This window comes from Rhamphochromis sp. 'chilingali' (assembly GCF_963969265.1).
Source record: "Rhamphochromis sp. 'chilingali' genome assembly, chromosome: 15".
Lineage (NCBI taxonomy): Eukaryota > Metazoa > Chordata > Actinopteri > Cichliformes > Cichlidae > Rhamphochromis > Rhamphochromis sp. 'chilingali'.
Window position 1 is genome coordinate 20,489,890 of NC_137942.1, and position 22,022 is coordinate 20,511,911.

The 22,022-nt window shown below is 42.0% G+C and overlaps 1 long non-coding RNA gene across 1 annotated transcript; it reads left to right on the plus strand.

The window, feature by feature from the left end:
- Positions 1-702: 702 nt before the first annotated feature.
- On the plus strand, positions 703-9,520 carry LOC308411651. The gene is made up of 4 exons (XR_013974431.1): positions 703-2,196; positions 3,530-3,665; positions 3,917-6,755; positions 9,432-9,520. It is a non-coding gene; the product is annotated as an uncharacterized lncRNA (long non-coding RNA).
- The last annotated feature ends 12,502 nt before the right edge of the window (positions 9,521-22,022 follow it).

Here is a 22,022-nt window from a genome sequence, read left to right on the forward strand (position 1 = left end):
CAAAAATCAACTATTCACATTTCAAGTTTTAACTACTTAAATTTTCAGCTTTTTCCTTTCACAAATTTAAAGTGAAAAGAACACAAAACACTGCAAACCACAACACAATTAAATATAAATTATAATATGAAAACTAAAAGAACATGCATATTCTCTGTCATATGGACCTGCATGAATAAACTTTCTCAATCCTTTATCATCTGCAACCGAAAATAGTTGTGGATGATTACTATACCTTTCTAATGTTGCTGTCCCTGCCTCTCTTTCTCTCTCTCTGGCTCTGTTCCTGTGCTACTGAGTGTAACTACCGCCCCTCCCCCCTCTGCCCAGCGTAAAGCACAAGGCTCGCGTGCAGAGTGAAGCGGGAAAAAAGTGCGAGAGAGAGGCTGAGAGAAAGAAAAAAAAAAACAACCCACGTGACGGCTCGCGATAAGGAGCCGGCTCGCGTCGTTCACGTCAAAGAGCCGGCTCTAGGAGCCATTTCGTTCGCGAACGACCCATCACTAGCACCTACTCCTGCCCTCCTTGTGCAGGGAGGAGTTTCCATTCCCCTAACCTAACCCACCCTAATAGTGATGGGATTTCCGGCTCTTTTTAGAGATCCGGCTCTTTTGGTTGGGCTCACTAAAAAGAGCCGGCTCTTTGGGTTGTTTTGTTGCTTTAAAGAACGCGAGGAACAACATCAATCCTCGCAGTGTTGGATTGAGGGTCTTTTGACACGTAATGCAAAGCTACAGGACCAAAACGAATTAATGGGTAAAACTGTGAAAGATTTAACAGACGAGAAAGATCAAATGGGCAAAGTAATACACGACCAAAAGGCCCAGAATATGGAGATCAAACAGAAATGCCAGAGTAATATTAGAGCTCTGGCCTTGGAAAAGAAAATGAAGGCTATGGTCGAAGATGAAGTTGATTCTTTGAAAAAGAAAAATGAAGACCTAAAAAAGGCCCTAAGCACCAGTGAACCAGATGGTTCAGCATGGCCCACAGAACCACCCCTGGATGTTGCCTTGCATGGAGGGAGAATAAATAACAGACTGTGACACTTGCACTTCGATTAGTTGATCAGTAGTGTATGATGATAGCAATAAATCAACAAAAGGATCAATGAGTGCATTTCTGGCTCTGGTCACACCCCTCATTCTATGATGTCATTCTAATGGTATCATGTTGTCCAGGTCATGGAGGATGCCATCAGACTGAACAATGCTGTGGACACCCATCGGGAGTATTTTAAGGATGAGGAGGAAGTGGAGGAAATTCAGGAGTCACCATAAAACGCGAGGTTTTTTCTGCCCTTTATCCCCATCCCTCTTCTCCAACTGTTTCTCCCCCCTCTTCCTTTCTCCCTTTTCTTTTCCTCATTCAAGTCAGTCCCGTATCTAGCGAGTGAAAATAAAAAATAAAAATAAGATGCAGCAATTTTACGAGGAAAATACTAAAAAAACTGGAAGACAAAGCCAATGCTGCAGACAGAAAGTTAGAAGAGGTCATGGAAATGTATGATTCCAAAATAGAAAAGCTTGAGAGAACAGTAAAAAATAGTAGAGGTGTGGCCGTCAATGCGGTTAAAGAACGCGAGGAACAACATCAATCCTCGCAGTGTTGGATTGAGGGTCTTTTGACACGTAATACAAAGCTACAGGACCAAAACGAATTAATGGGTAAAACTGTGAAAGATTTAACAGACGAGAAAGATCAAATGGGCAAAGTAATACACGACCAAAAGGCCCAGAATATGGAGATCAAACGGAAATGTCAGAGTAATATTAGAGCTCTGGCCTTGGAAAAGAAAATGAAGGCTATGGTCGAAGATGAAGTTGATTCTTTGAAAAAGAAAAATGAAGACCTAAAAAAGGCCCTAAGCACCAGTGAACCAGATGGTTCAGCATGGCCCACAGAACCACCCCTGGATGTTGCCTTGCATGGAGGGAGAATAAATAACAGACTGTGACACTTGCACTTCGATTAGTTGATTAGTAGTGTATGATAGCAATAAATCAACAAAAGGATCAATGAGTGCATTTCTGGCTCTGGTCACACCCCTCATTCTATGATGTCATTCTAATGGTATCATGTTGTCCAGGTCATGGAGGATGCCATCAGACTGAACAATGCTGTGGACACTCATCCGGAGTATTTTAAGGATGAGGAGGAAGTGGAGGAAATTCAGGAGTCACCATAAAACGCGAGGTTTTTTCTGCCCTTTATTCCCGTCCCTCTTCTCCACTGTTTCTCCCCCCTCTTCCTTTCTCCCTTTTCTTTTCCTCATTCAAGTCAGTCCCGTATCTAGCGAGTGAAAATAAAAAAAATAAGATGCAGCAATTTTACGAGGAAAATACTAAAAAACTGGAAGACAAAGCCAATGCTGCAGACAGAAAGTTAGAAGAGGTCATTGAAATGTATGATTCCAAAATAGAAAAGCTTGAGAGAACAGTAAAAAATAGTAGAGGTGTGGCCGTCAATGCGGTTAAAGAACGCGAGGAACAACATCAATCCTCGCAGTGTGGATTGAGGGTCTTTTGACATGTAATACAAAGTTACAGGAGTAAAATGAATTGATGGATAAAACTGTGAAATAATTAACAGATGAGAGAGCAAATGGGCAAAGCGAGTGAAAATAAACCATAAAAGATGAATCAAATAGACCATTACGGCAAGGCTGGGATGGTCAATTTGGTAAAGTAAATCCATTGGGCATCTTTTCTCGCCTTCAGACAATAATTCTGATGGCCAAAGAACCAAACGGGACAGGCAAAAAAAAAATGAATAAAATACACTTGAGTTTGAAGTTGAGGAATAACTCAAAAGAAGCTATATGACAAGGGAGTGAATTATGGAAAAAAGAAAAAGTGATTGAAGTAGTTTTAAAAGAGTGACTTAGGAGTGCCCTCGTACTGAGTGATCAAAACCAGTGATCACTGTAGAAAGAAATAAAATAATTTAACAAGGTGGTAATGTTTGAACATGTATTTGTCTTGTCACAGCAACTTATTGAGAGATGACTCCGTATGCAAATTAGCTGGAGTGAGTGGTGACGAAGAGGCTTCGTGTGTGTGTGTGTGTGTCTCTTTCAGGAGAGGAAGCATAGCAGACTGCAGAAGTGCAGATTTGGATAGGAAATTTATAGTTTAGTGTTGATACGTTGTTGTAATGGGGTTATCTTATGCTGAATCTAAGTATGTTAAAGTGCATAAAGGGGGCGATTGTTGTGTGCAAATTGTGTGGTTTTAACAAGACTTTCGGTGTATTGAGGAGGTGAAATTACATGAGTTGACCTGGGAGTGTCAGGACTCTGGTGGCACAACTTTTTGTTTAAGATTTTTGAGGTTGTTGTGGAGATGGGTTGATTCTGTCAGTTAGGTTTGGGTTGTTTTTGTTTTTAATAGAGGGAGTTTTATTAAACATGGACATGTCTAAGAAGGGGCCCATTATTTTTGTAACAGTGCGCTTAAAGAAAACCTGTCAGGTGCTTTGATGAGCTAATAATCAGCTCTCTTTTTTTTCTCATTTTTGTTCTAAGCAGGCCTGCAACAGTGAATAACAGCGGTGACAAATTCTCGGGAGAGCAAATATAAGGTGGGCTTTCCAGATTACAACTGGCTGAGGAGAAGGCTACCAGTGGGGACCTGATCAGATTGAAAGTCCCTGTCTAAAAGGAGGTATGGGTTCCCCAAGCGAATTCGGTCAGATAATGGGACCCATTTTAAAAACAAAGATTTGGCGGAGGCAGAACAGAGGCTGGGGGTGCAACACACGTTTGGAACTGTGTATCATCCTCAGTCCCAAGGGAAAGTAGAAAGGATGAATCTAAATTTGAAGAACAAAATTTGTGCTCAGACGGGGCTAAATTGGGTCGCATCCCTGCCCATTGCATTAATGATCATAAGATGTTCTGTTAACCAATCCACAGGCTTCACGCCGTACAAGCTGTTGACAGGACGACAGTTTCCAGGTCCTTGGACGGCAGTCCCGGCTGAAGAGAGTATAGTGGAAAGACCCGAGGTGGACGGGGCCATTTGAAGTGAACGCTCGTACCACAACAGCGGTCCAGTTGAAGGGGAAAGGCGAGACCTGGTTCCATTGGTCTCAATGTGCAGTGGCAGACGAGAGCTTGGTGGAGACAAGCTCATCCCCAAATAGTCTACCTGGGAAGTCGAAGAAAGAAGAGAAGGATCCGGGGCGTCTCTTCACTCAAAGAGGAGGTGCCAAAGAGGCGTGAAGCGTGATAGGCTGGGGCTCCAGTCTAGAGTTAGAGGAGAGTAGGGGAACCAAAACCATGGGCTTGTGGGGAGATTGGAAAATAACTGGGGTGTTGGCGTGCGTGAGTGTTCTAATGTTTCTTTGTTTTTTGGCAGACAGGTGAATTGCCCAGACGCAGAGGTCTACCCGCTTCAGAGTCCAAATTGATTGCGTTGCCAAGGAAGGTTAAGCGTGAAGTCTCAGGTAAAAGGGATGAGTGCCTCAGCATATATGGTGGACTAGAATTAGACTATGTTAATGGGTCCACCACTTCATTCACGTTTGATTTGTGCAACGTTTTTATCTGTAAGGGAGCTGACAGTAGCTGGAGGGGATTTAATGTGTGGGTGTGTTGGGATTATGCTGTGAACACATATTGTGAAAGGGGAAGTCGTCCTTATGCCAATTGGTGTCGGAACTGGGATCAGGTAAAAGGTTACACTGGGGAAGATTGGGAGGCGTCAGAGCAGGGGCCAGAGAATGAGCTAAAACTTCAGAGAGATTATAGTCCGGCCCAGAATCCATTGACCTTGTCAATGGGGAACTGGTGGCGTCAAAATTCCTTATATTTAGTTCTGGGTGTGGAAACTGTAGGGATAGATCCAAAAAGGTTAATAAAAGTTAATTTTCTTTTTTTTTTTTTTTTTTTTTTTTTTTTTCTAAATGACATCAGAAACAGCAGTATGCGACATTACGTGATGGCAGAGCTTCAGTTCATCCTTTGTCATTTTTTTTTTTTTTTTTTTTTAATAAATAGGACAGGGGGAATGAATGAGAGAAAGAGGGGGAGAGAAAGAAAGAAAACCAAAGGGGAGAAGAGACGGTGAGAAGGGGGGGGAAGAGAGAGAGAAAAAAAAAAGAACTCCTGGGTCACCTGTATGGAGAAAAAAAAAAAAACAAACAAAAAAAACAAACAGAGGAGACAGCAAACAACAAAGAGCAACATAATAATAGAGAAAACAAAGCACCATCACAATAAACTAGCTAGTCATAGATATCAATATTTACTAAATAATAAACGATATTGTGCAGCACGCAAGATAGACAGCGCACAGTGTGCTTTGAGGCAGCAGCCAAGAAAGCTTTAGTCCGCGTCTGTGAATACCCATGTGTGCATACCTGTGTGGATCAGCATGCTTGCATTCCAAAGGTTTCTCCATGTAATGATCTGCTAGGGAGTGTGGGGGGGCCACAGCCCCGTCCTCCAGGGTGTGAAGCGGGTATGGAGGAGATCAAAACTCCAGACATCCAGAGGCCCCCAGAACACAAGAGACCATGGAAGACCAACAGAGGGGCAGCCGCGCCACTGTTCCAGTAAGAGCTGAGGAGAGTCCCAGATGAGGGCTCGCCCAGCAGCCGCGGAGCAGAAGTCAGGGGGAGTTGCAGTGATGCGCCCGTGAGCTCCGCCGGCCCCCAGCTGCGCCTGAGTGACCGAGCCCCAGGCCGAGAGGCCGGGGGCACCCCACCTCCAAAGGGGCCCGAGCGAGCCCCAGGTCCCAGGCCCCGACAAGCGGCCGCCAAGGAGTGAGCCGGTGTGTACCCGGACGCCCACCCCCAGACACAAAGGACCACCAACACACCAACACCTGAGGGAGTCCGCCACCGGCAGGGGAAGTGGTGGTGGGTGGAGATAGGCCTCCAAACCTTGGAGGGCCTGAGGTGTCCCCAGAGAGGTGGCGTCTGATACCCAACCTGACATATAGACACAGACATACAGGCACACACAGACACAAACATCCATTCCCACCCTCATGCTCTCATATGCACTCACTCCACACTCAACCAACGTGGAGACAGACATAAAGAGACGCTGTACACACAATCACACTCCCCAAGCGTACTCTACAAACCGGGTCTAGGTACCCTTGCCCCTGGAGGGGGGAATTGCACCCAGACCCAGGTGGTGTTACCCTTTTCCCTGCGGTGGGGAGAGGCAGACCACCCCGACTCCGCAGCAGCAGGGAGGCCCCAGACCGCAGTCGGACGGCCAACTCCTAATTTTCTTAGTAAAGCTAAACCAATGAGGCCTGTAGTAAGGGACAATGGGACATCACTGATAAAAATTAACCAAAACTCAGATAGGAAGGTAGTTGCAGTTGACTACACTCGCCTGAAAAGATTTAATTGAACGTGCCACCGGATTCAGTGACAGCAATCTCTGGCTGGATTGGGTGGCTCAAAATGCTAGGGAACAGCATGTAGATGATTGTGTTGCCTGTGCTACAGCTAGACCTCGTTTGTTTACTGAGCCTGCGCCTCTGTATCCAGAGGATGAGTGGGGTTATAATTGCATGTTGAGATTAACTAGAGAAGCTGTGGCCACGGGTGACTGCATCACACTGTCAAGTTTATATCCACCAATTGACAAGCGTACGCAGACAGGTTCATTCATACCTAAACAAAATAATTACACCTGTTTTGAATTTTCTACGGACGCCGTGAAATACACTCTGGGAGAAATTGACCCTAGTTGGTGTGAGAGGACGCTCACGGGAAGGACCACAAATAATGTAAGTGACCCAAACACCATAATAGGTACATGGGCTAGAGGTGGGTTGTATTATTACTGTGGACATCACACCCTTTTGGTGCGTGTTCCTTTGGGGAGTGTGGGGACATGTGCTATGGTGCGTTTAGGAGCACCATTGATGCTAATAGGGAGTAGGGTAAAAGCCATTCCACAACATGACACACGTACATTGACAGTCAGATGTAGGAGACACATGTTGAGGGAAAGAAGCACAACGGGTACACAGATTTATGACCCGAGAACGGACTCGCCTACCTGGATTGACTCGATTGGAGTTCCCAGGGGAGTTCCTGATGAATATAAATTAGTTAACCAAATAGCAGCAGGATTTGAAAGTGTGTTCCTATGGATAACTCCAAATAAAAATGTTGATCGCATTAATTATGTTCATTATAATTTGCTGAGGCTCTCAAACCTTACCAGGGACGCCATGGTGGGCTTTGCAGAACAACTGGGGGGAAACATGCATGTTGTTTTTCATCTGCGGTGACGCATATTACTGGTCATCATATGTATAAATGTTACACCCCAAGTATTGTTCGGGGAAGATCGCCGCTGTTTGAGTGATCGTGCTCGACTCCCACCCCCCCTATGTATTTCAATAAAATCCTTGTTTTGACGCACCTTATTGGGACTTTGTAGTCGTTTGTCTTTTCTTCAAAATACGAATCGGGACAATAATAGCGAGTCAATCCAGTCCAAAAGCATAAAGAACTATTTTACTATGACAAATAAAACAAATGAATGAGCTCATTTTGCTGAGAGTGGAGAATCTGATTACTTGCGCGGGAGGCTCCACTATTAGCAATACCTGGTGTGAATACATGGTGTGGATGTGTGTGACTGGATGAAGGTGGGGATGAATAAATGTGGACAAACCACTTGCCATGCCAGCAAGAGAAAGGGTATGCTTTGCTTTGCTTTTGCCATAAGCAGGAGGAGTGGAAGGCTTAATTCTGGCGATGTTGATTTTGGGTTGCTGATGTTTGCTTTGAGAAAATTTCTGTTTTATTGACTGGGGTTAGATTATGGTATTATAGTATATTGTTGGGAGAATGCTAAAGGGGAAACATTTTTTGATATAACTCATGTTACCATTAACTGAAGAAACACATGACTGATAACTGTTCTAAGTTTATTTTTATAACACAGATTGGATCATAAGGGGGAAAACTGAGTATGGAATGTGAAGTTCAGGTTTTGTTTTTAGGAAGTTCCAAGGATGCAGGCTGTGGATAGAGCCGGGAGTTCGAAAAGATGTGACATGATGATTAAATGGATTTCATTCCTTAAAGACAGGTTTGCAGGGTCGGAGCAAATATACCTGAGAGGAGGATTGCTGAGGTGTTTTGAGGGATGATATGACTAACTTTTTTTTCTTTTAATTTCCTAAGCTTGGGTGGAGCATTTTTAGTTTGACACATGAGATGTGTCAAAAAAGGGGGAATTTAAGGTTTAATTTGAAATGGGTTTTAGGATTATTTTATAACTTTTGGGGTTTTTGATCATTTAGATATGGTAAAACTGAAGCAGAAATTGTTATTTTTATGTTAAGGTTAAAGGATTAAAGTGAACTGAATCCTGTTTAGAAGATACAATGCCGGTGTTTTTAAAGCTGTATACAAATCTTAGAGGGAAATTGTGGGACACTTTGACAAAAAGATATGCTTTGGGGAAAACTAGTGAAAGTTGTAGGAGTAGAAAATGTTTGAGTTGTTTTTGATTTCTAGAAGAAGTGGTTATAATGTTATTACAGATTTATTTTTAGGATAGAGGGGAGAGCTTATACGTAGAAATGATTTTATATACATTGCATTTTGATGCTTATTAAGGAGTTGTGGCTCAGTCTATTAAAATGAAGGTCAAAAGCTTTGTTTGGCGCGAATGTCCAGGCAATCTATTGTGCTAAGTGACTGGAGCATAGAAGGCCGCACATGCTTACAAACACATAGAATCCATAAACCTGTCAGGCCAGAGGCCTGAAATTCATTTAGCTTGTAACTGAACTTGAGCTGGCCCTGTAACAAGTGACAGAAAAGAGGAACTGGATAGGAGTTTCTTGCTTTAAAGAAGGACCAAAGGAAGGAAAGCATATATTTTGGTTAAGTCTGATAAACTAGAATTAGAAGGTATTGTTACATTAAAAGGAGCAAAATGAAATAAAAAGGCTATACCAAAAACGGGTTATAACATAGGAAATGTGAGTGTTAAAATGAAGTTGGTGTTAACACACAGGAGTTGTTTTTAGGCAGCGTTTAGCTATGATAAAATGTATGCATGAGTAATTGCTTATATGCTTAAACTTAATTGATTAAAATGGTTGTTCTCTCTTGGATCTTTTAGTAGAATAGGCGCTTATAATGATTTTCTTGTGAAAGGTGACTTTAGATCAGAGTTAAGGCACTTGCAGCAGCGACAGTTTTGTGTACAGGATGTTGATGATCAGATAAGGCGAGCAATAGGAAACATGCAGGGACGTGAAAGCAGCGCTTAAAATGATGAGTAACGTTGAAGAGTATATATGTGTGTGTGTGTGTGTGTGTGTATATACAAGTCAATAAGTCAAGAACATAATTAGGATCATGCTTTTGATTAAAGAGTCCCAAACATGATAAGTTAGGGAGGCGCAGGAAAAGCTGTTTTGTTTCCTTTGCAGAAGATCTCGGCGACCACAGGGGGGTGAGGATCCTGGAGGCCCGAGGCCTGATGGACCACGAGAGGGACGCAGAAAAAACCTAATCTTACGCATGGAGTGTTCTCAAGTGGGAGCTGGCATTTTATTATTGGACCACCTAGATGACATGAGGTTGTCTGATTTGCTGAGCCAGAGGATGGATGTCAGAGAAATGAAACAAGTAAAGTGTAGTGACCCTCTTTTTAGGGAAAGTGGGTCAAAAGAGGGAGTGTGGAGATCAGGGAAATTATTTTGCTGCTATTGTTAATAATCATCATCATTACCATTGCATTAATAATATAATCTACAGCACTGATATTGCATTCAGATGTTTAAACATATTGGCACCCAATTAGCCTTTGTTACAGGTGCAGTTATAACCAATTTAAACTGTTGAGTTGAATCTATAATAAATGCTTTTGATTGAATGCTTGTTATAATCTTAAGTGTGTATGTGCTGATTCTGTTGATTCTGAGTACACTCTGTGCAAAGTCAGAGTGACAGGAAACTCCGACTACTCCCCCCACGCGTGTGTTCATTAAAATCAATTGTTTGACCAAGCTCTTCTGGACCATGGTTGTTTTTACTCTCCTTCCTCAATATTTGAACTCTTAACAGTTGTCAAGTATAAAAGTTTTGCACTCTGTCACGGTCTCGATGTCTGCCCGGCCGGCTCCGCAAGGTTACATATGTTTATTGTGTTGCTGCTTTCTTCCACTCGTCATTCTGCCTGGGCGGAGCTCAGGCCCACGCACCTGTCTGCAATTACGCTGCAATGTGTCCTGTCTGTATGGAGACTGAGAGCTGCCAGAGTAATAATGTAGATACAGGCCTCTTTCTCCTTCTGCTGGTGTTCATGGTTTTATTCCATTGATGTTGCTATCATTTGTAAATATATTTATTTGGTGTTATTTTATCAATTTTCTACTACTGTCGTTCATGTATTTAATTTTTTTTGTATTTAAATATGATTTTTTTTAAAGTAATGCTGCGAGTTAAAGGTTTCATTGAATAAAAAAAAAAGATTTAAAGATGACTGGTGGCGGAAGCAGAGCACAGACTGTGAGAATCTATCGCCATCGTGTGGTGCAGAGATATATTTCCATTGAATTTAGACAACGAAAGCTTGGCTCACAGAGCAGCTGCAACACGAACAAAAAACATTAAATAGCAACATATTATATTATATTATATTATATTATATTATAGTGCAAACAGTGCAGGCTTCAGCTCTGGGGAAGAAGCTGTTCCTCAGTTTGGGTGGATTCTGTCACTCACAGCGTTGTTAGCCCTCTTGTGCGCGCAGACTGCAACCCCCCTCCCCCGCCCCCCCACTGTGCGTTGCCCTGATATCTGCAGTGTGAGGTTGGATCGCTCATTTTCATCCTCACACTGATGCCACTTATTTCGGTCTTTGTTTGACATAAAAGGGCATATTTGTCACTTTATTGCAACTATATTTGCACTCTTGAGCTCCTTCATTCACTGACTGATTATAAAGTTATTACTTGCGTTATGTATTCATCCTGTAATGCTGTTTTGTTTAAATTTCACCAACTTGCTGATGCCCACGGTTGTGAGTGCAGCTTCTTACTGTACATGGGTGGATGGTTGTAAATCACATCACAGATGCCAAAAACCTCTCAAACCAAGCCCTCTTGCCGGTGATGCTGTGCGCAACCTCGTGACAACCACATGACTGATACTAACTCCTGAGCTGACTGTATGCTAACATGCGCCACAAATAAGGGTCATATTTGGATTTAAAACAATCACCGAGAAGCTTCCACTGAATGCTACTTTCCCCTGCATGACACTGAAATCATTAACACATACTAACCCTCCATACCCTGTAGGAAACTCACTTCCTTGGAATAACATTTCAACAGGGAAAGAGTTGAGAGCAAATGTCCTTCTCTTGAACCTTCTGTCAGTCAGACAAGTGTAGCTTGGGCTTTTCTTTGCACAGGACAGGATTAACAATGGCGACATAAACGAGCTAAGGAAGCATAGAAACTGCAGAAAGGGCGTATGGCTCCTGTGTCAGTGAATCCAAACTACCTCTATGTTTGAACAAATCCAGTTACACAGCTCAAGAAAATATTACTCTAACGGAAGAAAAAGGCAGTATGTGTCTCAGTAGTACTAAAAAGCTATTATATCAAAACGTAAAGGGAAAACAGTTTGATGAGCTGTATAGTGAACTGAAACTGAAACAAAACGAAGCCTATCATTAGGAATACTGACTTTTTACAACTTCAGTTCTTTTTTCACTCAGTAGGTGGCAGCAAACTACAAACAATGGTTGCATTTTACACTCATCCGTTTTCATTAGAGGCAGAACCCAGAAGCACATCCAGGTTTAGGTCTACTGCTTGGTGCTACACAGAAACAGGCTGAACAGACTGGAACTCACATGAATTTGGATGAATCGAAGTAAGAATGTCACTTCTGCTCAATTGAATTGATTATCATGACCCTCACTAATAGCCACCTTAATAAGTTAAGAGCAATGTGCCAAAGTAGTATAAATATTTTAACTTTTGGCAAATCCAGCAGGTTAATTAAGTGATTTCACATCATGTGTTCAAACGGCTTGTCAGTTTTTAATATATCCCATGTGCTTGTCAGTTTTTAATATATCCCATGTACTTAAGCTTTAAAAAAATACAGTCCAATGACCTGATAGATGTTTGCTGAACATTGTGGTTTACATCAGCACTTAAATTAAATCATAAAGAACCTGTTTTGTGTGGGCTGTTCGATACCATGAAGCAAGACCTCTGAACATCTCACTTTTTACACACAAACACACACATCCAAGCAAACAGTGTTTTATGTGCTGTGAGGTTTATAATATTATTTTATGCCATGTTAGACCCCTAATTAAAGATTGTGAATTATTATGTAGTTTTAATTTGCATTATTCTCCTGAATTAGGAGAGGGTGATAACTATTACATTTGTTAAACTGATTTGCATTACACTGCTGATTTATTGTGAATGGATGATATTGTTTCATGATGCATTATACTGCTGAGTTATAAGAAATACTGTTTGCAGAAAAGTCATCGCCTTATTTGTCTGATTAGAAGAGAACGGAACATGCTGGAGTTTTCTGCCCCATCTCAGCAGGAGCAGATAAACAGGGAGCCAAGGTCGTAGCTTAGGCGCCGTGTGAGAGAAAGCATGTGAATGTTTAGGCTTTTATGATAAGGTGGGGGCACCAGAGGCTATAAGAGTTTGATCAATGCTCCACCATTTTGAGATCTGAGGCTGTCTGCATACAGTGTCCATCTCCCACGCGTGTGATCATTAAAATCATCGTTTGACTTAACCCGGCCGGACCAGTGTTGTTATTGTGGTTTTTCCTCTTGTCTCCATCCCCAATTTTTGAACTCGTAACAGTGCTGTCGTCTAAAATATTATAAATTTGCCTAAAATAGAAGTGTTTAAAACTTCTATACAGATCCTGTGCAGCTGCAAAGCAAAAATAAAAACTCCCTCCAGGCAGAAGCGGCCATTTTCGTATGTGGGGAAGACCCCCACAAAAACAGAGGGGACAGGCTGGCACCAGAACACCACGGATGTGCCCCGAGATGAGTGTGAAAATGTGATTATCAAGAAGCCCACCTGGGCTTCAGGCCGCACGCTTGTCCAGAGTTCACTTTGTCTTCAAGCTTTTTAATTTAAAACATAAACTGAGGCCTACCCCAAGCTAAAAGAAGGCAGATTATGTTCTCAGATAAAGCAAGCAATGAGGGCGAAGCAGAGAAAGTACCTGCACAATACATTCACATAAATCAAAATGGAATTTCTTTGAGGACACAAACATCTGGGGAGTAAACAGCTGTTTAAATACCTAATCACAGATGATGAGGACGAAGTCGAAGTCCTGCAAGGACTGCTGGAAACAGCAAAAGAAAAGGTGGTACGTCAGGAATTTCACAACAGCCAAGTTGTTGAATTATTATTGAAACGCCACAAAGAGGAAAAAAATAAGATGCAGCAATTTTACGAGGAAAATACTAAAAAAAACTCGGAAGACAAAGCCAATGCTGCAGACAGAAAGTTAGAAGAGGTCATGGAAATGTATGATTCCAAAATAGAAAAGCTTGAGAGAACAGTAAAAAATAGTAGAGGTGTGGCCGTCAATGCGGTTAAAGAACGCGAGGAACAACATCAATCCTCGCAGTGTTGGATTGAGGGTCTTCTGACACATAATACAAAGTTACAGGACCAAAATGAATTGATGGATAAAACCGTGAAAGAATTAACAGACGAGAAAGATCAAATGGGCAAAGTAATAGACAACCAAAAGGCCCAGAATATGGAGATCAAACAGAAATGTCAGAGAAATATTAGAGCTCTGGCCTTTGAAAAGAAAATGAAGGCTATGGTCGAAGATGAAGTTGATTCTTTGAAAAAGAAAAATGAAGACATAAAAAAGGCCCTAAGTAAAGAGAAGGAAGAACACAGAAAGACAGCAGTGGACAGGTATAAAGTAAAAATGGCACACAATCAGGCACTGGCTGAAAAGATCTCACTGGAAGAGCAACTGCGCGCCACAAAAAAGCAAACAGAAATATTCACACAAAAAACGAATTGCCAGGAAAAGAAAAAGCGCCACTTCCAAGAGGAATTGTACCAGTGCGTTTTGTCCTTTGAAAAGGCATTTCCACATGCAGGTCACTTCAGAGAAAAAGAAAAGGTGGAATTTAGGGATATATTCCTCAACTTGAAAAAGAAATACGTAGACGGTGTGGAAGGCATCCCCTTTGTTGGAACGACCGAGTTTCTTGAAAAACAGCTGAACTGTCTACGTACCAGATGCAAGGATCTAGATGCAGCTTTACTAGATAAAACACGGGAGCTGGAATCATTTAAAAAGCAGTACAATGATATGGTAAAGTCTTCCGAATACGCTTTATTCAAACAAAAACAGGAGCTCATTGGACCAGTGAACCAGATGATCAGAAAGGCTGGCAATGAAGAAAAAGAGATAGGTCATCTAAAATCTAGAGTGAAAGACGTTCAACTCCAGCTTAAATTAGAAAAACAGAAAGGACAAAAGCTCGCACCGTTGGTCCATAGAGGCGTGATGGGGAGATGTTATGGGGAGACTCCAACTCCGTCTCAGATCTTTCCACAGATTAAACCTCGTCCACCTCCAGTGCAAACTAAATTTATTCAAGTGGCTCCAAAACACCCTGGCAGACGAAGGCCTTCCCCAGAGTCTCCATCAACACCACCTTTCCTCAATTCTTATGATGTATTACCACCAATTGGAATAGGCCATTAGAAGTATACTTCATCTTGTCTCCCTCTATTCTCTTTCCATCACCCCCAACCGGTCGCAGCAGATGGCCGCCCCTTCTTGAGCCTGGTTCTGCCGGAGGTTTCTTCCTAAAGGGAGTTTTTCCTCCCCACTGTCGCCCAGTGCTTGCTCAAAGGGGATCTTTGGATTGTTGGGGTTTTCTGGCTTTTTCTGTAGTGTTTTCACCTTACAGTATAAAGCAGCTTGAGGAGACTGTTGTTTTGCCATGATGCTATATAATCTTAAATATAACTGAATTTTCTAAACATCTATTATAGCATCAAAGTAAAACAATAAAACTAAAGTATACTCCAATGAAATTAATCAAAATCTCTAACCCTACGGTGGCCCTGAGAGGCCAAACGGACACCAGCAGTAAGAAAAATGCTGCAAAAGCACACAAAACACAACGGAAATAGGAAAAACAAAACAGCATTTTTCTTATCGCTGGTGTTTTCTAAAGTTGCAGTCCGTTTGGCCTCTGAGGGCCACCGTACTAACCTGACCAAAAAAGAAGAGAAAAAATGAATAAATAAATAAATAAAAATCCAAATCACAAAAACCTTCTGATTTCTGTTGTGTTTTATTGTGTTGTATGAAAGGACTTATATTGCAAGGTAAAATCCCCAATATATAAACCAGAAATCCCAACAATAGCAAGTCATTTCACACTTGCTAGAATTCCAAAAACGTCCAAATCTTTTGCGTCTGTGTGAGTTTTTGATACAATTTTATATCAGCTTCAAAAGAAACAGAGCGATAAAGTTTTTCTCTTGAGTTCTGCATCTCCCTGCCCTTTTACAACATTTTTGTTTTGGTGGCTGAGTGGCAATTTAGAAAGCTAGCATGTGATTGACAGTTTCCAATTGGCTGAAAGAAGAGATTTAAATTAAGTTTGATAAAACCTTATCTGGTTTCATAATTTATGCTGCTAGTTTGGTGAGTTAAAGTTTATGACGCACTCATCTGATAATTCATCGAGATAACTTTTGACTTCTTTCCTTCTTTATTATTATTATTATTATTATTATTATTATTATTATTATTATTATTATTATTTAAAGGAACCTATTAAATCTTTTTTGTAATGAAAATCAATCAATAGTAATTGTCGATAGAATGAAAGTCAAAATGGAATTTCTTTACAGATTTGTCGTCAGCTCTTAAGGATTTACGTATTACATGATTTATGACTCATTACATTTTTGTTATTGTTGGAGCTATTTGTTCTTTATTTATTTTTTTTGAAATTAGTTAAAGTTTGTTGTTAGTTTACTTATATTTTGGGGTTTATTTGTCGGTTAATATTTTGTTTTAACCCTTGTATGGTGTTCGGGTCTGTGAGACCCATTTTCAGTTTTTTTCAAAAGAAAAATTAAACAATTAATTATTTTTTCAACCTGAAATTCATTGGCTTTGGCTTATTTTCTGTGAAGAACATAAATCCGAACTAATTTTCAATGGCCTCATACTGTACCTCCCCCCACACATTTACATTACATACAAGGTGTTCGGGTCCACTGGACCCAGGTCTAATAAAAGTGTTGAAAGTGCAGGTCCTGTGTTCCCACACTCTGTCTTCCTCCTTTCTGGTGCTGCTGATAGTGTTTTCTTCCCCTCCTGCTCCCGCACAAAGTTGCAACATTGTTGAAAATTCAACTATCAACACCGTCTGCTCTTACACCTCACACATTTTACCCTCTTTCTTGAGGGATCCAAATTTTATTCTCTCATACCCTGTCCCACACTGGCAAATTAGGGGCATAAATATTATAAATAAGACTTTGCCAGTGTGGTTCTTTATCACAACTGAACAAGATGGCAAAAGATGGCGAGGGCCATCCAATTGATTTTGGAAGAGAGAGGGGCTTTTTATAACATTTTATAAAAAAAAGAAAGAAAGAAAAAAGAGAAGCACATTAATTCATAAATGTGATCTAACAAAGGTAAAGGGAAAAAATTAACCATGTTTGCTGTTCATATGGCTTGTAATTGGGATGAAGTAAACATCTGTTGAGTAATTTAACATAAAATTGTTTGATAGTGTTAATTTGGAAAGCCAAAACTCTAGCGGGTCCACCAGACCCATGAACACTGGCTGAGTAATAAAGATATGAACACCACACAAGGGTTAAATGATTTGTTTTGTTTGTTGTTATTTTGTTAAATTAGTTAGTAAGAGCTGTAGGGCCATTTTGTTTCTATGAATAAAGAGACTGGTATAGGACCAGCATGCATTGGGGTGGGCCTGTGGTTTTTTACCAGAGCAGGAGAAGCAGCAGGAAGGATCTTGTTATTGCTTGCCAAGATGGATAAATAAACCAAAACTCTCAACTAAAATGTTTGGACAATGGACTTCTTTTGCCTGCGTACGAAATATTACCTCAATGCAGCAGTGGCTTGTGGACTTTAAGTTGTGGGACGTTTGATCTTTCAAAAGTAAAGGAATTGCCACTACATAACGTAAAAAACCTTCCCGTGGACAAAGGAATTATCCTTCATTAATGGATATAAGGATTTCAAGGATCACCGTCGAACTCGAATAAATGTTATTGGATCGTCTGGTGAGTAATCCAGACGGATTTGACGTTGAGGCCTGGATCAACATGTCACTCGTTCGTCAAAGCTGGTGAGTGATAATATTGTTTAAGCCGTAAAGGAAAACGGTGAAGCTATTGGAGTTTAAAGACATAATTTCACTACAACGACTGATGAACTGAGTTTTGACGTACTAAATTGGTGCAAAATTGGATCGCTAATTGAAACATGCCAACGCCCTCTGTGGAAATGTTTGTCCGCTGCAAAAGGCAGGTAAATGGATGTCATGTTTGTACTTTAGGCTATGGATTCTCAGTGTGCTGTGCATCTTTATAAAGTTTGAAATAATCCAAGAGGACAATAAAAATGTCGGATATTAAGAGTAAACGAGAGGATGACACTGAGATGCAAGCAGAGAAAAGAAGCGTTAAATTTAGGCCAAAAGGTTTGGATTTGTATATAAAGACATGCCAAGAAAAGCGCAGTTCAATGTGTAAGCAAGCATCTAAGTACATGGGGAAAATTTCCGCTTTAATGACCTCATATGAGAACGTTAAGGAAGTGTCTTCTGAATTTTGGAAGTTTATTAAATGCTATCAAGATGCAAACGCTGGGTTTCCGGTGAATATGGTAGGCTAGAAGACGTGCTTTCACTGTGCTCCCGCTCCCACCTGTACTTATCACAGTGTAATGCGCACTACTGTCTATATTTTTACCTAAACTAGTGACTGAGAGCTTTGGGAATACTCAGCAGTCCTAAATACGCTTTTTGGAAGTTAAATAATGTCGAAGCAGACGAAGATACAATCTCGAAAGACCACGGCCGTCGTGATGAACAATGCTAGCCAAACTGACATGCTAGTAGCAATGGGCGACCAGCCCTCGCCCCCGGTGGACACCGCAACTCTCGTCCGTGAGGTGACCGATAGCATCAGTGAGGTAATTGACCAAAAACTGTCTGCACTGTCGGGGACACTGGAGAAAATTTCGTCCTCGCTGGAAAACGTCTCCAAACGCGTCACGGAGGCAGAGCAGAGAATCTCAGATATGGAAGATGGGGTGACTGACCTCGCGGGGAGGCTGGCTGAAGCGGAGGGGAGGATTAAGGTTATGGCAAAAGGTTTGGACGACTTAGAGAACCGCAGCAGGCGCGACAATATTCGTATCATTAACCTGAAAGAAGGTGCGGAGGGTGAGAGCCCTACTCAGTTTTTTGAGGCTTGGCTGCCTGCCACACTCGGGCTGAGACACAGCTCCGCGGGTAAAGCCCGCATTAAAGTTGACCGCGCACACCGGGGCCTCGGCCCGCGGGGTGCTCACCCCAGGCCGGTGATCATCAAGCTCCACAACTCCGGAGATAAACAGCGGATTATGGCTGCAGTGAAAGCGGCCCCCGAACTCCACCACGACGGGCAGCGGATCTTCATACATCAGGATTTCTCCTACGCGATCCGTGAGAAACGACGGGGATTTAATGCTTCTTGCCGTGCCTTAATCGACAAGGGCATCCGCTTTAGGATGCGCTATCCAGCGACGCTTGTGCTGACTTACAATGGCAATGAGCACAAGTTTGAATCACCTAAAGATGCACAAAGTTTCATCAATGCGCTGGATTAATAGATGCTTGCCCCGTACAAACTGTGGCACTGCCGGACTTAACTGGGACCGTGTCATTGGACGCCTGAGTCCGCAGCGTTTAACGCAGTTTGAGGAGGCAGAGACGGTTTAACGGGGAAAATAGCCTAATTGTTTACTCAGTCTCTAATTTTGATTCACAACTGACAGTAACTCGATTCCATTCAGGTTTGGGGAGCGGGGGCGGGGTTTTGCTTTGTTTTTTTTTTCTTTTTCTTGTCTTCTCTCTCCTTCTCTCCCGTGGAGTGAAACTTCTTTTGGCTGCACTGGGCTTGTGACACCACCCGGTGGGTGGCATTTTCATTTTTGTTTGTTTCTTGTTTGTCTGTTTTTAGTCCGTGATACCTTGACGTTTATCTTAATTCTGTTATTGTATGCAATTTGTTGTGTGGGTGAAGGTTCCTTTGCCATCTTTTTGTGATGGTTTTGTTCATGTCAGCACGGCCGGTTCAGGCCATGGGTTAAGTCTTTCACATGTCTTTTATTATGATGGCTCTTTCTGTTTGCCTTGGGTTGACGATTCTTGTCCAATGACAGATTACTTTTGCAATGAGTAACACTAAAATTATTACTCTTAATGTCAAGGGAATTAACCACGTCATTAAGAGGCGCAAGATAATTTCCTTACTCAAAAAAGATAGAGTGCAGATTGCATTACTGCAAGAGACTCACCTCACAGATTCCGAACACCTAAAACTCAAACGTGATTGGGTGGGACAAATTTATTATTCCTCCTTTAACTCTAAAAGTAGAGGCGTCGCAATATTGGTCCATAAAAATCTACCATTCACGCTACATACTATTGTAAGGGATACGGACGGACGATTTATTTTGATTACTGGGCTTCTATATGGGGAATTAATTCTATTGGGAAGTGTTTATGCACCAAATACTTTTGATAGATCGTTCTATTCAAATTTTCTGGCAAAAACCTCCCCTGTGTGTCCGAACCACGTAATAATTGGTGGGGATTTTAACTGTGGCTTGAATCCTGAAACTGATTATAATCCACCAAAATCTCAACCATCTTCAAAAATGGCAAAGGCTACAACGGACCTCTGTTCAGATCTTGGTCTCTTTGATGCTTGGAGAGTTTGTAATCCACATGTGAAGGACTTCACATTTTTCTCATGCCCCCATTTTTCCTTTTCCAGGATTGACTACATGTTTGTTTCTGGATCTGTCCTTGACAGAACTCGGGGCTGTTTGATCCGCACATGTGCGCTTTCGGACCACTCATCAGTTTCAATGGAGCTATCACCACCTTATTATGACCCTTCGTCTAGACATTGGCGGCTAAACCCAGCTCTCCTTAGTGACCCTAAATTTGTAAAGTATTTAGAAGATCAGTGGGAACTCTATCTTTCTACAAATGACTTACCGGGGGTTAGTGCTTCTACTCTATGGGAGGCGGGTAAGGCATTTCTCAGGGGCTCCGTTATCTCTTTTACCTCGGCAAAAAAGAAGAGCAACTTAGCCAAACAATTAGTGCTTGAACGCGATATCACTGACTTGGAGAGGGAGTTTAAGAAATCCTCGTCTATTTCTGTGCTTCGGAAGTTGGATGCAGCTAGATCGGCCCTGGACCAACTGTTAACTCAGAAAGCGGAAACTGCAATATTCTATGCGAAGCATAGATTATTTGAATCAGGCAACAAACCTGGACGCTTGCTCGCCCGACTTGCCCAAGGGAAACGGGGCTCTTATGCAATACCCTCTCTAAAAGATAAGGCAGGTGTCTTACAGTTTGAGGCTAAACTTATCAGCAAAATAATGAAAGAGTTCTATCAAGACTTATATTCCCCTGAGTGTCAAAATACTGTAGACGCCAGGAAACTGTTTCTTGACACTGTTAACCTCCCTATACTGTCAGAGGAAAGTCGATTGGATCTTTGCAGCCCTATCAGGGTGCAGGAGGTCTTGGATGCAATTAAATCCTTACAGAGTGGGAAGGCTCCGGGCCCTGATGGGTTTGGGCCAGAGTTTTATAAAAAAATGGCCAAACATGTGGCGGGTCCTTTGTTGGGAATGTATACAGAATCTCTTGAGAGGGGCGTGCTTCCACCCACCCTAAACCTTGCCCATATATCCCTGATCTTAAAGAAGGATAAACCCGCGGATCTGTGTACATCCTACAGACCTATAAGTCTACTTAGTGTGGATTGTAAGATTCTGTCCAAAATTTTATCCAGACGTTTGGAGGAGGTTCTGCCGGTTCTGATAAAGCCTGACCAGACGGGATTCGTCAAGAATAGATACTCCCGCTCCAATGTCCACCGACTCATAAATGTTGCGCAGTTCTCTCAGAACACCAATTATAGGGCTCTTGCGATCTCTTTGGATGCTGAGAAAGCATTTGATCGGGTGGAGTGGGAATATCTATTTGATGTTTTGGACAGGTTTGGTTTGGGATCTGAATTTGTCAAGTGGGTCAAACTGCTGTATGGGGCCCCAGCTGCAAGGGTCTTGGTTAATGGCTCGGTCTCGGATGTCTTCCCACTGGGTAGGGGAACGCGGCAAGGATGCCCCCTCTCTCCCCTGTTGTTTGCACTTGCTTTGGAGCCACTGGCAGAGGCTATAAGAACTGATCCTGAGATCTGTGGGGTGACCTTGTCGAATACTGAATACAGGATTTCCCTTTATGCAGATGACGTGTTGCTCTTTCTCACTAAGCCAGAAACTTCTATTCCTGCACTGACACATATCATCAACCAATTTGGCCTCTTCTCAGGGTATAAGATAAATTATGATAAATCTGAAGCTTTGCCACTGGGTGACGGGGGGAGGTGGGACGCTCCTCCTAATTTCCCTTTCAGGTGGTCGACCACGGGTTTCACATATTTAGGTATCAGGGTGTCCGCAGACACAGCGGAGTTGTACAAGTTGAACTTCAAGCCGATTGTGGCCTCAATCAAGAATGACCTCAATAGGTGGTTTGACCTCCCCCTGTCTTGGACGGGTAGAATAAGTTTAATCAAGATGAATGTGCTACCCAGAATATTATACCCCATTCAAATGTTGCCTCTCAGGATCAACAGAAAAACATTCATAGAGATTGAGGGATGTCTTTCTAAATTCATATG